Source organism: Amyelois transitella, chromosome 18 (assembly GCF_032362555.1).
Source record: "Amyelois transitella isolate CPQ chromosome 18, ilAmyTran1.1, whole genome shotgun sequence".
NCBI lineage: Eukaryota > Metazoa > Arthropoda > Insecta > Lepidoptera > Pyralidae > Amyelois > Amyelois transitella.
Window position 1 is genome coordinate 1245248 of NC_083521.1, and position 19266 is coordinate 1264513.

The window sequence follows — 19266 nt, forward strand, 5'->3', positions numbered from 1 at the left end:
TAGTAAAAATTACACGTAAAAGGAGTTTGCAATCTTATTCCGTGGGGGTGTAATAGCGAATTACGCATGCGAATTTTTATGTCTCGCTGTGTGCTCGTACGTCGTAAACACTAATCTTTTTGTTGCTCTTATTTCGATGCAATGTCTATAAAATTGGATACTTAATCGAAAATCTTTCGGTTGTAAAAATGAGCTTATTATCGGGAATGGTACGTCTCACAAATCGTTAAGTTTCCGACGTAGGGCCACTCTCCACGGGGCGCAAATGTTATTTATTTTTGCGGTCGGCCGGCGAGATTTTCGAGCTAATAATAGAATAAACGCTGCAATTAAAAAATAACTACCTGGGAATCCGAGTGGTGTTCGGATTGTATGTCTATATCGAATGAGGCGTAAGTAATTACAGTAAAACTTAGAGCAGACACTATCAAAATTAGATTGTTAAGAACAATAATTGAAAATTGAGCAAAATTCGTGTGGTTGCCGGTACAAAAATAGAACAGGACCACTCCATCTCTTACCCGCGGATGTCGTAAAAGGCGATTAAGGGAATGGCTAATAAACTGGGAATTCTTTTTGTAGTCGATGGGCTACCAACCTGTCACTATTTGAATCTCAATTCTATCACTAAGCCTATACCATTAAGGCTTGATCTACCCCACAAGGGATACAGACGTGATTATATGTGTATGTGTGCAATTGTGCGAAGATTAAAAAAAATCACCATTGAAATAAAAAGAGATTAATTTAAAAATTACAGATAAAAAAGTCATAAACACGTTATTTTTTCTATTGCAGTTGTACCAAAAACAAAAGACTTACTTGGAAAATAGAAAGAATTTTGTTTGTTTAATAACACACGTTGTTAAAACCGATCACATTATCTTTTTTATTAGTATTCTATATATTTGCGTAGCTGCGTGATCTTTTAAGCTATGTATAAACTTAATTTTAATTCTAAAGACTTATGGTTTATTTTGTAAGTACAAAAGCGTGTCAGTTTTGTAAACGCACACCTCACTTGTACCTACGGTTAAAATGACTCTGTTTAAATTGTGCTAGTAGAAAGGTGAGTAGCAATTTGAATATACGCAGATTCCACACATACTTACTTATAAAGCTATATAATAAAATAAGAGTTGAAATATGTTTGAGTAACAGTGAGATACGATATGGTTGAGAAGTTTATTATTTTGCCACAAATTCAAAAGACGAATATGCAATGATGATGGGCAAAAAGAGACATAAGGTTATATCAATACTCTTGATAGGCAAATGCTAAAACTGTTAAACACACAGGGATCAGGAAACGTGGCCTATTTGATCTTTTCGAGACTGTTGGCGCTGTCTACCCCGCAAGGGATGTCGATGTGGATATATATGTATGTATGGCCATACATAGGAGAGTACTGAAAGGATTTCGAAATTTCTACGGGGAATCAAAATCTGATATTTACGCGGACGAAGTCGATAGCATCAGTGAATGTTATCAGTCGACTTTATTTTATTTGTTTTTATTTGTAATATAGGAAATTAAGAATTAAACTGAAAATAAAGAGAAATTCAGTACAATGGCACTTATTATTTCTACAGAAACTTTGTTGATTTGATTATGTGTTTTATCGACCAGTTTAAACATTTGCTCCAATCGAAAATAGACGCGCGGGAGGTCTGTCTGTCTGTTTGTTATTACGGCTACGTGTATTTAGCTATTATGGAATTGCACTAATGCACCAGTAATGCGTTATATTCGAACAATAACCACAGGATGCTGTGTTTATCTCATGTCTCTCTGTTTACCCTATGTGTCCGAATTCGCCCGAAATAAAGCGGTTAACTTAAGCGGCTATTACGACGTGGAAAATTTTGATAAAGTTTCGATTGAACCAACATTGATTTGGATTTTGCGCTGGTGTTGGTGCCAATAAAAAGGATGAATTCTGTCTACGTTGTGAAAAAGTAGCAACTTAATATGGGACCAAACTGTATCTCTATAGAGGTATTTATAAATTTTACCTAGTATAGAAACTGTACTTAGAACGTACGTAGAAGTTTTCTGTGAGCTTATAGCAAAATTTTATCTTTTTTTTTTTTCTTAAATCTGCTAATTTGTACTGGCGTACTGGCTGATTCATAATCTTGAGTTTTTCTATTCTTGGTGGCCAGTAGTTTTTCGTCTCGCGACGCGGCTCGTGCGTCAGTGGTCCCGCAAAAAAATGTTATCAAAAATTTATGAAGCCTATTACCGTGTGCAGAAAAACCAAAATATGATAAACTCCGCGGGCGGATAACGGGATTTGTCAAATTTATACCGCGCTGCTACTTTTTTGTTGATCACTACCAATTATTTTTAATGCTAAAACGATACGTTGCGGGCGATCTTCGGCTTTTTTAGACGCTTGGACATTTTGTACTGATATGGACATGAGCAAGGTTTAAGAAGTTTTTGTAAGCCGTTTTGCGAGTAGCGTTTTTGGGAAAATGTATGTATGGGAGGCGTCGCACTTTTTACCTAATCTGAAGAAGGTTCCTTCTGATTCTTCTGAACTTCTAATTTTAATACAGAAATTATCCTTCACAGGAATTTCATCTTAACAGGAATAAATAAATATATACGGGATAAATTATACAGATTGAGTTAGCTTCGAAGTAAGTTCGAGACTTGTGTTACGAGATACAAACTCAACGATACTATATCATAGTAAATACTCATATAGATAAACATCCAAGACGCGGGAAAATCAGAAATAGTTCTTCTTTATTTTCATCATCATATCATCATCTTAAGTAAACTGCGAAATTGAATGATCATTGCAAACCAAAACGTACATACAAACTGGAATTGAGCAGCCGTATGCACCAGGGTGTCATAAATGTTATAGAGATATCAAATTTCGAAAAGCAATCCCGTTCCGCCGTGACCCAGCCGTTCGAGTTCGCGTAAATCACGGCCGCATTAAAATCACGATTATACTGGGCATAAGTTAGCTATAAATCCAAAATCGAGAGAGGAAAGGGATCGAGTGCGAGTCGTTTTGCGTAGTGATGGTTCCGTCTATTTCCAATTTCTGCGAAAATATCAGCACTTTCGTTTCGATATTTTGAAACTGTCTGAAATTTACCAATAAAAGGATAAAAAAATAAATAAAAGCTTGTGTTCTTCGTCCGTTTGTATGTTTAGTCGTGTACTAAGTATGCTTAGTTATGGAATTGAGTTTTAAGAAACTGATATACATATACATTATTTAAAATTCTTATGTCTTGATATTCTCAATGTTCACATAAAGGGTTAATTTTCTCTTCAAAAGAACCCCTAAAAACGCGCTATACCCCACGGAAAAAGGGCCGCGGAAAACTCGTCGGGCACTATAAATTTTGTTTCGCTGGCGAGGAGAAACAATCCATTTGTTCGCACCTAAATCTATGGGGTGTACCGATGAGAATATGGAAATGCGCTCGCGAGCTTTCCATAGCTGAATAATGTCTTGATTTTACCGACTTGGTATTATTTGCGCATTATTTTCAGATTTTTTTTCTAATATACGTATAGCTGTTTGGTACACACTTTGCAATGGAACATCCTATTTTGAGTGTATGTCGTAAATGGCAATTTTTCTGTTTCTGATCTCAAAAAGGAGAATTAATTCTAAAATGCTTCGTGTCTTTTCTTAGATAATCCGATATAAGTTCATACATTTATTTGTAAATAAAATCACGTCTTTGTCCTTTATAGGGTAGACAGAGCCAACAGTCTCTCAAAGACTGAAAGGACAGATATACACAGCAGCATACCCCATAGCTACCTATCAGGTCATAATTTAAAAATATTTTTATACGGATATCTGATACTGATATTAAAGTTTTGCTAAATCATATTTTTCCGCAGAATCAAAGTCATATTTTCAATTTTATTAACGGCGCAAACAGCGAGCGACGCGATCGCTAAAACAACAGCTTTTGCCGAAATAATAAATCTTGGGGAATGCAAACGCGATGAAAAATTCAGTCAGCGGCGGGATTCGAACTCCCTAATGATATGCGACGACGGCATAACTCCCGCAGAAAAGTGTACGGCGTATTTTACAATTTTCCCAGCGTTCGGTGTTGCCATAACAATAATAATATATTCAGGGGTGATTTCCTGACGTGTCGTAAAAATCATAGCGAGCGTCTCCGAGGAGCACGCCATCATACAGCCCGAGTGGATGCTCTTAGTTTCTGAACTTGCTCCGTAATCCGCCGCAGAGAATCTGCATGTATGTATATAGGTATGTGATGGATTAAATTTTTCACGTATACGACAACCGGGATTGAACTCTAAATAATGCAGACACTTCACCCTTTACCACGTACGTGCGCCGCGTTTTCAATGTTTTTTTTGTTAAACGATATATTTTTAAATAACAAGTTACTAGTTTGAAACTATAATAAATATCGTTGTTTAAAGCTGCAACTAGGACGAAAGTCGTTAGAGGACGGGCCAACCACAAATAGATGTCAAAAAACTGGGGGTCTCCGAGTATGGGGCCTTTATCTCTCACCAGGGACGCATAAAGGTGCGGAGGTGGCCGTAACCCTATCGAAAAGATGTGACCGCCTGATGGATGGCACTATCACAACCCTTCGTGAGTGTATCCTTCTGTTTTCTGCTCGACGCGTCTCGTTGTTTATTTATTTTATGCTTTGTTTATGTGCGAACAAGCCGATCCCTGCGACTCTTTATTTCGCCGACACAGCACTAGCATTTCTTTACCCCTTTCCTTTTTAGTGACATTTTTAATCGGACACTTTCCGCAGCTTACAAACGAGGATAATGCCGATGTAAATTTAAAACACAGCGAGAATATCTCGCAGAACAACGGAAGGGGTTAATTGAACGACACCTGCCAATATTTTTTTTGTAGAAGCTAGCACGTTTTTACCGGGAACGTACGATTCAGTGGCGGATAAAGAATTCAAAGGCCCAATTCGGGAGTTACCGCTACAGGATAGCTTTTAAAATATGCAGATGTGTAATGGACAGCGAGCTGCGGCGTTTTAGCTGTCCAAAATAGTTTTTGAATGTGACAACACTGGCTCACGTGACGTGTTTGCAAAAATAATACCGCTCACATTGATAGGTTTACATTTCGAATTTGGAATGCGTCGGGTTGTGGTTGTCAACGGCGCTGATGGAATTTAATTTTGAATTTCGACCAATGCGGTGGCGGTATGAATCGTCGAATAGAAACAATGGCAGTGAGACGGTAAATGGCGTCGATACTAATCTCTGGAGCCGGAAGAGGCCGCGCTGACGGCTGTTCGGAAGCCGCAACTGGGCTAGGAAATGAGATAGGTGCGTCCACAACTGCTAGTGTTCTATGCGAGCCTGGTGCTGACGTCTGAAGCTTTGATGGAATTGGGACAATGTGGGCCGCTCACATGAGCTGTCCCAAGGGTTACGTCAAACAATGATATTGTATACCTTTGTTTAGTTCCAACTCATGACAAATCTTGCTCAATGGTTACAAGCGAATACAATTTTCACGAATTCGTTCACGATAGGCTTAGGTATATCATTAGAAAGCTGCTTTGAAAATGAAACATTGACCCGAGATAATTTTCATTAACTAACACTAACATCTTATCATACCATTCGTAAAAAATGATAAGGGACAAAACTTTTCAATCAATACACAAATAAATAAAACTCCAGTCGCAAAAGTAATATATCTCGCTGGTTTCATTGATTCCACATAAATGGCATCACTCAATTACAATGAAGATCATATAAGGCTACAAAGACCAAGTTCAGCTGTCCAGGTAAGCGAGTGCAGTTGAGAAACAATATAGGATTTTGCATATCAATCGAGAGATCAAAGAAGGCCGTGTCATTAGGAGAGAATCGGAGTACGGGCGGACGCGGCGGCGCGCTCAAACGGTTGCGGATAAATGTAAAATAAATGTAAAAGAACCAATATTCATGAGGGCGACGGATGCTGAATGAAAGCCAGGGTTGAGGTATGTTCAGGGCTGCTGGTTGCGCGAAGAGGTCGACATCGCTATTTAAATTAAGAATGACTAGAAAGTCATGGCTGGCTGGTATGAGCATGAGAAGTGACGTTCTAAATTCGAATTGTGCAATGTTTACTGCTTGTTTTTAAGCTGGCAACAATTTTTTTCTTACGTACATCATTCGTTGACAAATAATATGCTCCTAATTATTCTACGAGTTTAATTTTGTTTTTTTTTGCAACTTTCTCTTAAATTTTTGCGTTTTTACATGAGTTGCAATATTTTGTTCATTCTTATAAATCTCTCTGCTCATTTATTGAAATCCACAGTAAAGATGGCTACTAATCATTCATATCTGTAAGTCCTAAAGGAGTCTTTGACTCGAATGTCTAATCAAAGCTTTATATCCCATCTTATTAAGACATTTTAAATAGTCTGATAGAGAAAGCTAAAATTAATCTAGACAAGAGATGCGAAAATTATCTGCGCATTAAATTTTCGCCAAAATATTCCATGAACCACTGCGTTCAACCCTGGAGAACGTCAATTCAGTCCGTTTTGCATACAACTCCGCGTAATAAATAACAGTAGGGTTGTGCCATTGTGGTGCACCGATCGCCAGGACCCGAAGGCGGATTGACAGATGTACTGGAAAACTTGCTTAGAAGATGTTTTTTGGACTTAACTTTATCTCGCCAAAATAATAAGCTGTTTTGTTGTCGTTGGTGACTTTTTTTTAATAAATAATAATTTTGTAAGTCATCTAGGATTTGATTTATATTTTGTAATTAATAACAAAGAAAAAAAATACTTAATCGATATTTTTTTTGACATTGTCAAAATGCTTTAAAACAATTATAGTGTAAAATTAGCAAAGTTAACATAGACTAATTTTATTGCCAGCTAAAAAATCTCTTTGGCACTGAAGCCTAAGGCAGCAGCTAGTCCAAAATCAAAATTCAAAATGAATCGATTGGTACATAATACCGGAACGAATGGCGCGTAAATTTTACGCATGTCGCGCATTGATTAGCGCCGCGGGCGTATAAATAATAATCGATGCATCGGTATCGCATTCGGATTAATCGATTCGAGTATAAACCACTCGCACACTGGAATCCACAGCGTGTACTGAACGCGAGCAATGTTGCTAGTGTCAAGAATTAATTGTTTTAGAAATGTTCCACGTTTAAAAATTTTTATATAAAGAGTTTTTTTTTAAATTCTCATGGGAAATAAAGACTTGGATTCAATGAGAGTTTCAATTCGACTGAATGAGAATTTAACATGTATCGATGACTACAACGCTACCTAAATTCGACAATTTACAGCCGTATGTGTGACTTACACAGCTCTATTGATTGAAATTATATCTACCAATCAATGGAACCAACAGTTTCCTACAAGACCGCAATCACTACTGTCCATACAAGACAGACAACCAAACCCTTGTTCATCATATATCTTGTTACAATAGACATATTTCTCTATGCTAGATTAAACCAGTACAGACAAAGGGCAATTACACACGTTCACACAATCTCGCACATAGGTCGTCCGCGACCGCGCATAAACAGGCTGTATCGCGGCTGGCTTGACAAATTTCATATCTAACAGATATCGATGTCGCGTAAATCATAGCGCGGTCTGCGCCCGCCTTTATGTCGCCGCGTGATGTATCGGTGTGAACGCGGCTTTATTTTATGGCGCGTTGTGTGAGGATGCGGTTTAAGAATGCGCTGTGTATTTTATTCTGTACTAGATGATCGACTCGCGTGAATTTCAATGGGATGTGTTGCTTGCATTAAATTTAATTTTGTGCGAAAAATATTGTTTATGAATGCGATTCTTCTAAGCGATGGGCTAGTATGAAACCAGTTGGAACCTGTCACTTTCTCTGAATCTTACTTTAATTCTTATGTCATCAATCTTAACTTGACCTCAGTCATTTGCATATTGCTTCTGTATATCCCAAGGAATGAAGACGTGCCGTGTGGTTCCAGGCACCAAAAAATATTAGGACCATTACATCTATTTCCCACGTATGTTGTAAAAGGCGACTAAGGGATAGGCTTATAAACTTGGCCTTCTTCTTTTTGGCGATATATAGCAACCTGTCACTACAATTCTATCATTAATCCAAACAGCTGAACGTGGCTTATGGTCTTTTCGAGCCTGTTGGTTCTGTCTACACCGCAAGGGATATTGACGTGATTATATGTATGTATGTATGAAGACAGGGTACGTGCATGAGAAAGATGACTGTCTTTTAATCTTTCTATGAGTGTAACTTCCATTGATTTATTCCGATTTGTTTTTATTCATTCATGTTATTTCTTTATCTTGTATTAAATAATAACAATAATCAAAACTCCTAGTAATGCTGTGTTTATCTACCACGATAACATAAACTAGAAGCGTCTGCTGACGCTGAAGAGGCGGGAGGCCGCACCCCGAGGCATTGCAAATGTTTGCACAACACATACTACTCCCTGTGTTTGTTGCTTGGTATCTATGCACTGTAAATATAGCTCCTGTATTTGTTGATGTCCTGGTACTGCTAAGACATGTTTGGGTTTAACGGTTTTTTCTGAATAACTTATGCACTCTAAATATAGCTCCTGTATTTGTTGATGTCCTGGTAATGCTAAGTCCAAGACATGTTTGGGTTTAACGGTTTTTTATGAAAAAGAATATTTTTGAAAACCGAATAATATCGAATGTGCCGTGTGGTTCCTGGCACCAATAAAAAGAAGAATAGGATTTCTTTCCTATGGACATCGTAAAAGACAACTAAGGGAACTAAGACAACTATACTTATAAACTTGGGATTTTTATGCGATGGGCTGGCAACCTGTCGCTATTTGAATGTGTATTTTATCATTAAGCCAAACAGCTGACCGAGGACTATCACTATTTTCAAGACTGTTGTTGGCTATATCTACCCCGGAAGGGAAATAGGCGTCATTATATGTATGTATAAAATCGGATATAAAATGTATGGAGATACCAAAATGCTAGTAAAGAATAGAGAAAAATAAAGTCCTCTATATATTCCGTCTGCTTACTTTATTTCGATGTCAAAAAAACCTTTTAATTTAATTCGTACCACACTATAGAGCGAACCTGACTTATCTAGAGCAATTGTCTTAACATCGTTCCGCCTCCTTTGTAGTTCTGTCACCCTGGTACGACCGTTACAGCGGTAGGGGCTTCCCGACAAATCGTCGGCCCCGCCAAAGCGGTGTCGCCAGCGGAGCCCGAGGACTGGGGCGGAGCACCCACACGCTCCAATTTGATGAGTTGTCATTATTTGAACATTAGATTTAGGATGACACATGAGCGTTACAATGTACAGTTGGTACTAATATTGGGGGTTCACAAGTAATATTGCAAGTTCGGGTTTTGATTAATTTCATGTAAATTTCCAATTCAGGTTTTTAAATTTTATTACTGATCTTTGTCTTGCCACCAAATGACTATTTCGTTGAATGGAAAAGCTTGGGAAAAGCAAGCATATATAGCCATTACTTACGATCAACGTAAAGCGGTTATATTTTCAAATGACACGTTGGATAATGAAATTTAAGGATAAATCCTAGATTATTTTGTGATCTTAGTTTGATTTGTGTGTAAATCTCACCAGGTTGGAGGAATATTTGTATTTTACTTAAACCTTTGGGAATCAGTTAATCTAACAGACACGTTGTAATCCTTGTCGTAAGACGCCGCCAATCAGTCCTACCGACCTTTGATCCGTAACGCGTCCGATGGTGTCCCGACACCCCGATAAATCAGTCCTCGTCCTCTCCATGTGGCCGATCCCGACCTATTTCCTGACGTAAGTTATTGCTCTCAAAGACTATCCCTTAACTTCCTAATTAGATAGGTTTAACACAGATATTATTTAAAAAAAACGCAAATAAGAAATTATCCACCAATCACAACACTAAACTGCGATTCTCTCATGAATGGACCCCTCCAATTATAAAGCACGAGCCGTTTTAAAATACTTCCAAACATATTTTTTCTAATTCCTTCCCACGCGTTAAGCTTGAGCGTAATTACAGGTTCAGCGCAGTAATAACATATCACTTCAATAAAATTGTATATCATTCCGTTCTTTTTCCCGCGAACGCCTGGTGATTAGAGCGGCCATCTTGTGGGCGGGCACACCCGAAGGCGACACGATCCCTGATTCCATTTTCAAAAATAACACTAATCGGCAAACTGAGCACGCGCGGGAACTCGAAACGTGTGTTTTTCAAATTGAGAACGTCCTTTGCCTTTCTTGCTGGGCGGAGATTTGACTACTGTCACATTTGACAGACTTGATTGACATTCATAAATACCGCAAGTCAAGTGCGAGCTTGTTAAATTCGAATGTACGAAACGTTTTTATTAAGAGGCTTTTGATGTCATCCTTAACGTAATGTAAATTTAATTTAACCTCAAAATTTGGGAAACTAAGGTAGACATTGGCTTGAATAATTGATGTTCAAATGGTATCTTCGAGATGTAAACGTTAATTAACTAGCGATTTCGCGGAGAGAGGCAGATGAGTGCATATTGGAATGTCAAAAATCAGTGTTTCTTTTACTTCTCATTTTCGGTCGTTTCCAATATCCTCATGTCAAGAGGGAGACAGACAGCATCGGCGGTCCAACGCCGGTTTTTGAGAGATGAAATAGAAAACCGCCTGTTTTTCCGCGAAATAGACGTGAAATTGGAATTTTCAATTTCGTTTTTAGTTGGTTACTTTGTGTTGCAAATGGCTGTTACATGTTCCGTCCATTTATTTTGATATGACTGTACTTTATGACATTCATATGCTTATGACCATAAATATTTATGCTGAATGGTAAAGAAGTATTAAGTATGATATTCAATAGATTTTGCGGTAGCAAATTGCAAAAGCTCCCGCACAGAAGCTCTACGCAAGAATGCATCTAAAAAGTTTAATCCAAGAAACGAACGGAAAATCATTCATTCATATTCATAGTGGCGCAACGGAACGAGGCTTTCACGAAAATGGCTTCGTGTTCCTAGGAAGACTCGAATGAGATGCATGAATATTAACACCGAGCGAGTACCAGGGAGACATAACTATATTAGAGCTACTAGTGTACAGTGCATGCCAACGGTAGGGGCACGTTTGAAGTTGCTGCGCCGCGCTACGTTCTGAAATTTGACATTTTGACAGCTCTCCGACGTCGGCTGCCTCCTCACCCTCCTCTTCTCACTCGGTATATCCAACTATTTTTATCCCTCTCGCACAATAATAACATTACGTATATGAGATTCCTGTTTCTGCTACGTCTGACTTCTGATATGAATTGTTAATGCATCGGTAATTGATATTATAATTTTGATAGACCATTTTGTTCTAATGGTGATGCTTTTAGTGTAAGAGGTTCGATTATTGTTGTTATATATAATCACGTTACATGACACGTTATTTAGTAAAGGCAAGCTGCGGGATCAGACATAAGTATTTTTCTTATTCTAGCATTACTCGCATGATATCTATTCTCAATTAGCAAAAATTTTGGTTGAATCTAAATAGTTTATCAACTTTTGAAAAAAATACTACTGAAATATTAAAAAAACTTTTATAAACATCTCTTCCCCTGCAGTGCATTTTTATCAATCTCGTTACTACTAACACCATCAGGCAAGTTAAAAAAAAGAGTACAACATCGAACACTGAACATCGCTGACTAATCGCCGTCTAGTGCGGAACTGAAAAAGAGGCTATACAACACACAAAACGTGAAGCGACAGAGCTGTCAATCGACGACGACGGAGAAAAAGTATCAAAAAAACTATATAGGTAGTGTTCAAAGCTTAAAATACGCCGTCGCTCACTAATCGAAGTTTCCTGTGAGCCAAAATTCGCACTATTCTGGTGAAATTGGGAAAATGCTCGTGTAACAAGGGAATCTTTATTACGCGAGCGAGAAAGCGTGTTCAGTTCAATGTTCGCTATTGAGCAGATATTCTTCTTAAGACGAAACTGGATGAATGATTGACTCACATACCATTTTCGAAAATTGGTTTGTAGGTTTTCTATGTGGTTCAGGGATAAATTAAGAGAGGACTTTCAGATTTTCCTGATGTGAGGGAACGGAAATTAGCGGGTTTTTTTTATGTTTACGTTGGCGAAATCCGAGCAATATTGTGAGATAAGTATGTATCAAGCGATGTTCGTGATCTAGTTGATGCTTCAGTCCAGTACACATTTACTCGCTCTACCCGCGTTCTTTTCTTTTTTTCATACCAACGCTGCAAAGTAAACAGTAATTTTATTTCGATACATCTTACATCGTTGCGGACTATCTGTATTGGTTTAAAGACTAATATTAGGATTAATTATTTATATCATTTCGGAATTAAAGCGATACCTCTATAAGGTTTTAATAATTTCAGTTGTCAACCTAGAATATAATTCATCAAGAGTGAAAGCAATAAAATTTATTCTCATCATATTGCTATATTACCTATAAATTTTATATACTATCTTAACTATAAATTTTATTGTCACAATATACCAAATGAAAATACGTTAAAATTCATTTTTGCTCGAAACAAAACAGTTTAAAGTGTGTCGTGGTTTGGTGGTCGCGAGATATCGCGCGCCGAGCGTAAACATCAAATTTTATTGACACTCACGCTGTGACACTTTTTTTTGCGCTGCATTGTAAACTCTTGTTTGGAAAACAATATTGTTTTTCGATATCTGTCTCTGCCTTTTGACTGTCAATCGTAAAAAAACGCTTCAAACGATTATAACTACATGAAACGTTGTAAGTGTTGTAGTGCTATTGTGATGATGAAGGATTACGCCAGTATGTCGTCAACCTATCTTGCCTGCACCGCAAAATCTAGAGACGACATCATTTTGGCTTCAGTTCTAACATTTTGACGTCTGTAGATCAATCTATTTTCATTATGTGACACTGACATCACATGAAAGTTACCAAGCTGTCAGAAATCGACAAGAGCACCTTGAATAAACGATATCAAAGCTTACGGACGGGACGTTTCAGAACGTTTACTACACAAAGGTGGGTTGTAACAAAGCGCGGCCCGAGGCGCGGGCATGTTAAGAACGCGCCTAATCAAACGAACCAAGTTCTGTTTTCACTTTGTTTGTAGTTTCTTTGAAGTCCCTGCTTTGGTATGATCCCCTGGTACTAGTTTATATGTCAGTACCTATTCAGTTGAAACACAGATTCAATTTCTTGAACGTGTTTGTATATTAAAACTGTATCTTAAGAAGTAGTAATCCCATTGTTAAGTTATACTTCTGAAAACCTAAATATATTGTTTAATTTTCTACATGAGAAAAGTAATTTATTTGTTACTTTGATATATTTAAACAAACTTTAGAATTTAATAGCTTGAGCAGAACTAAAACATTATAAGAAGTGCGAAAAGATTTAAGAATTTAACTGCTATAAAGGTAATGGTCCTTTAGTAGAGTTTAAGCTACGTTCTGCTACGTGTTTTATTTGCAAATTAACAACAATATTGTACTTAAAAACCTTAATTGTATTAAAACATTTTTTGCACTTCTAATTATCAGTTTTTTTAATACTAAAAGAATAAATTGTCTTTTGTGGAAACCTTCTAGTTTACTTCCGAAGTTTAAACTAGTTTTGTCACATCGATCTTTATTACGCCACTCCTGTCAAAGGTGGTTAAAATACGACAAAGTCAGTACCTGCAAAGCCAATATTCGCACGAGACGATAAACCCAATCAGAAGACAAAACGTAAAGAGGCGTGCTCATGGTCTGGAATTCACGAGCACGTTAACAATACACCGTGCGATACTGTTGCGGCTCAATTCATGAGCGGTAGAGGTTCATTAAATATGTAAATGGACCAAACTGTGGTCCACCCGCGTTGCCCGTGTGAAGGACGTGGGCTCTTTTAACTAGAAGTATACATGGTTAAATAAATACATAAAATCATGGCTCTTTCATGATCCTTGCATACTTTTATAGGTAACCATTCAGAAATATACCATTCAAACGAAAGTTTCAGTCTCGTAGTCGTCACGGCATAGCATGTTTTAGGTATCTTTCTCAGTGAAACTGTTTATTGTAGGTAGCGATTAAAAACAACAAAAGCATTCTTGAACGTAAAATCAAGTAGGTTCAAGCAGTAAAAATTTAATAATAAGATCTATAACTTGTCCATATTGTTTATTTTGTCAGTGTTTATATTCAGTTTCTGTTGATGAATCTGAAATTCTAATTCGACATTCATACTTCGCAGCTTTTCGGAAGAATAAGCATAGATAAAACATCTTTTTACTTGCCACGATTCCTGCATACTTCTTTTCTTTCATTTGCATTTATCGATCTATTCCAAATTTGATTTTTATTACTTCCTTTATTTTTCTGTAAATCAAATAAAATTGTTCATTCAAAACTATCGCTGCTAACTTACACCACAAACCTACCCCGGTCTCATTGTGCCAGGCGTCCGATAACCCTGTCAGCCGAGTGACGGAGTGGCGCAGTTATCTCGCCGAGCATTGTCCGTGGCTATTGTTGCGCGCCCTTCGACGTCTTCATGTTACCCTGGTACCCGGTATCGGCACTGGCTATACACCTCTTTAGTTTTAGTTATAATATGAATCTTTTTTTATAACGTATGATTCTAATAAGGCTTTGTACTGTTTGTATTCCATCCTACCTGGCTTTCGACCTATCTTCTTCATACATACATATGGTCACGTCTATATCCCTTGCGGGGTAGACAGAGCCAACAGTCTTGAAAAGGCTAAATGGCCACGTTCAGCCACTTTGCTTAATGATAGAATTGAGATTCAAATAGTGACAGGTTGCTAGCCCATCGCCTAAAAAGAATCCAAGTTTGTAAGCCTATCCCTCAGTCGCCTTTTACGACATCGATGGGAAAGAGATGGAGTGGTCCTATTATTTTTTGTATTGGTGCCGGGAACCACACGGCACATCTTCTTCATGCTCCCTTGGTACTAGGTATCGGGTCTATACAGTCTTCTATTCTGCTTGTGGTAAAGTTATTTTGCTACTGAAATCTTCTATCTTCCGGGCTTTGAGATCCTTGATTCAGTATCCGTATCATCCTTAGACAGACTAATATTTTAATTGAAATTCTTAGAAAGCTCTAAGATACTGCTATTTTTACCACTTTTAACGGCGACAAATGAGTATGTTGAAACATGTCTGCCAGTCATTCGTTATTTTCCTTCATTTCAAAGTTCTCGGGAACGGGTGCCACATACATATAGACTTCAGTCAACGACTGCTTACCTACAGCAGCGTTGGCACACTTTACAGAAAAGATTTTGTTGACAATGATTTTTCTGACACAGATGATGAAATACAACTAACCGAAGGATAAAAGCCGTTTATAAAACAAGCAGGTGGCTGTATAGGTAAACTTTGTCAAACAGGTGAAATTTACAGAGACAGGGAAAACTTTGGCAAATCTTGCAACAGCGTGTAATAATCCAATTTAATTATTAATATCCACCATAATCCAATTCTGACTCAAGTTTAGAAATAGAAATGTTACAACAACGCTATCATTTGCCGTTGCCATGGTCAGCTAGGACTTTTCAGTTGCCACGTTCCCTGCATACATCTTTTGCTTCACATCCATCAGTCTTTTCAAGCGCGCTCATTGTTTATGACAATAATAAAAAAGAAAACAGTCTCATAAAAGACAGGCCTTCTGGCTTCTCTCCATTCCATTTCATTTGAGGTAATTATTGTATCTTTTGTTCAAATTCACTCAAGTGAGTACATACGTGTGAATATTTTGTGAAAATCCTTGACGCGTCATTGGCCGTCCGCCAGCAGCAACGTCTACGTGATTGGTCTTGCATTGTAGGGGCGGTTTCGGAATTTAAAATTAGAATGGTTTGACTAGTTCAACAAAATTTAAATATTTCAAATTTAGAACGGTATGAAGACTTGTTGAGATTTGCTTATTACTGACTTCGTCATAAAACAAATTATGCCAGTACTAAAAAAAAAGAAGTCTTGCGCGCACATTACTTATTAATTGAACTCGTGGTGCAAACTCATCGCCTAAAAGAAGAATACCTAATTTGATTAGAATTTTATCGTTGCTATTAAACTGACAAACTAAAAGTAACGATTTTTTAGGAATTTGTAAAGAAGACAAATTCCCGAAATTCCCGCGAAACTACTCCTAGCTAGAACTTTAGTAATACAACTCAACATATATCTATACGAATAGTATAAACTCATGGAGTATCACATTTCCTCTCGTATTTATACCTTTCCCGGCAACATTTAAACACATTAGCATACTTACTGCAAATAAAGGTATTTCTGTCCGTGTGTTGTGTCACTCGATTGCATCGAGAAGTCTCAATTGAACACCTACACAGGTTGAATAAGGCTTTTGCCGGAATACGAGACGATATCTTATTTTACTTACTCTATAGAAAATGTGCAATGCGCCATTTTGTGTTAAAAGATTCTAAACGTAATATCCAGTTGAAAGTTTTGTAAGAATGTAGGCTTTGTATACCCCGTAAAGACATTGTACGTTTGTTAAGTCATAAGATCATGGCTCATTCTACGCTACACGGGATAAGTATGTGATACTGATTTGAGAACGTGTGAATAAATTTTGCAAGAAGGGAATTTGCGAATGTAGGTACCTTTCAGAAATCGGGGACGTCCTGGCGAGAAGTCAGGTCAAGGTTCCCCTAAACTGAAGAGCTTGCATTAATGTGAATGAAGAAAAAACAGTATGCAGAGATCGCGGTAAGTGGAATGATGCCGTTTCTAAATAGGTAGGTACTCCTCCGGGAAAAAGGCGTGGTTTTTTGTTAGTGTATAAATTTCATTTAACAACATTGAAAATGACACGCAACCAACAAAACACAATAACGTAGTGACGAAACGACTCTCGTCAAGATGTTAGTATCGATAGTATTATTAGCGAATCGATAATCGCGATCGTAAAGAATCGGAATTATCGAGTATCGTGACGAGTACTATAACCACAAATCTTGGACATTTCCAATTCAACCGCCGTATTTTGTTGGTTGTTCCCGTTTGTCACTGTTGGTGCACCCTGCTTCAATTTTTAAACCATCTCGAGGTCCTTGCGTGAACTGAAATAAATAATTGTCTCGAAATCAAGAGGAACCTTGTTTCGATACCAGCTCATGTTAAAAAATTAACTTTTTGATTGGTCTGCTTCTTAGATGTTTATCTTTACTTATAAGTCATTTTCTTCCTCACATTAGACGCGATTGTGCGACTCACATCTTTAGAGAGTAGCCCGCTTAGCTACGTTTCTGGTTAGGGTAAGTCAGGTTTTACTACACAAATACATACATACATAAAATCACGCCTCTTTCCCGGAGGGGTAGGCAGAGACTACCTTTTTCCACTTGCCACGATCTCTGCATATTTCCTTCGCTTCATCCACATTCATAACTCTCTTCATGCAAGCTCGGCGGTTTCGGGTACTCTTGACCTGACCCTTTACCAGGACGTCCTTAATTACTACACAAATATTTATTCTAATTTAAATATAGTTTCGAACTCACTTGGCCGTGTCGTTCCCGGCACCAGTAGAAAAAAGAATAGGACCACTCCATCTCTTTCCCATGGATGTCGTATAAGGCGACTAAGGGATATGCTTATAAACTTGGGATTCTTCTTTTAGGCGATAGGCTAGCAACCTCAATTCTATCATTAAGCCAAATAGCTGAACGTGGCCTACGAGTCTTTTCAAGACTGTTGGCTCTGTCTACCCTACAAGGGATATAGACGTGACCATATGTATGTATATGTCGAAGTCTCTTTAATCAGAGCGAATTGTATTGTGTATAGGTGTTTTTATATTTACACATAGGATCGAATCAGTGGAAACAAAGCGAACACATCAACCCCGCCATGGATTTCCGATTCACCGTGCGAATGTTCAGCGGAGCGGGAAATAGACAAATATAAATGTATTTCAGCTCAATAGTTTTGTTCGCGAACAACTTTTACGGTGGCGTGCCGTGTGGTTCCCGGCACCAATACAAAAAAAATAGGACCACTCCATCTCTTTCCCATGGATGACGGAAAAGGCGACAAAGGGATGGGCTTATAAAATTGCTTTTTTTTAGGCGATGGGCTAGCAACCTGTCACTATCTGGATCTCAATTCCATCATTAAGCCGAGCAGCTGAACGTGGCCATTCAGTCTTTTCAAGACTATTGGCTCTGTCTACCCCGTAAGGGATATACACGTGACTATATTTATGTATGTATGTATCTTACTGAACAGAAAGGTTTTACTGTTATAAATAACAATTCCAAAAATTGCATTTTTAATATAACTAAGCGAGATATAATTTACAGTTTCTCCCAAGTCCCAAGTCTAGATCCAAACTGTGCAAGTCTGAATTTTGAGCTTGAGCCGTGTGAAATATAGCGTAAGTGCTTTTAAACTTTATTACAGACTTCGTTAGGTCATACTTAAGACCTGAATGTTCCTGGGGCTAAAATCACTTTGAAATATTAAAATTTACATATTACATACATAGATAAAATCACCCCTCTTTCCCGGAGGGATAGGCAGAGACTACCTCTTTCCACTTGCCACGATCTCTGCACACTTGCTTCGCTTCATCCACATTAACATATTGCTGTCGTTTATATCCATACTAATAAAACTACCTCTGTTTCGATTTTTATCATGACGCAAAACGGGCCTGCGATAGTTTCTCGCGCGATAAAAATAGCGTCGCGCTTTACTTTGCTGTGGGGTCTGGTCGGAATCTGAAATTTCCCATGTATAAAATTACTGACGTCTAGTTAATATCTAGTTATATTTATAATATAATTAAAAATATATAAATCGCAATGAAATTAATTAGCAAAAACGATGAAAACATCGGCAACTGGAAGGCCACTACTCTGCGAAACAATTACTTAGCCTGAAAGCTGTCTTGGTGGGGGTAGCGGGGCGGTGGGGGGAGGCACCTGAAGCCATTTCCATAATGCACTTGGAGTTCTTCTGTTCAAACTTCACACTTTATATAATTGGCCGGCGCGCGAGTGAATCACCAGGTGTAAACGATTGGTAGGGTTAAGAACAGTGGAGACTATGCTTTATTTTCTTCTTTAAACAAGAATTTAAATTATATAGGTACAAAATAGTATCACGTCTTTATCCGTGATGGATACATACATATGGTCACGTCTAAATCCCTTGCGGGGTAGACAGAGCCAACAGCC

The 19266-nt window shown here is 37.9% G+C and overlaps 1 protein-coding gene across 4 annotated transcripts in view; it reads right to left on the reverse strand.

The window, feature by feature from the left end:
* LOC106137864 (homeobox protein homothorax) overlaps nucleotides 1-19266 on the reverse strand; it is a 293141-nt gene that overhangs the window by 79434 nt on the left and 194441 nt on the right. The gene's annotated exons all lie outside the window — the stretch shown is intronic.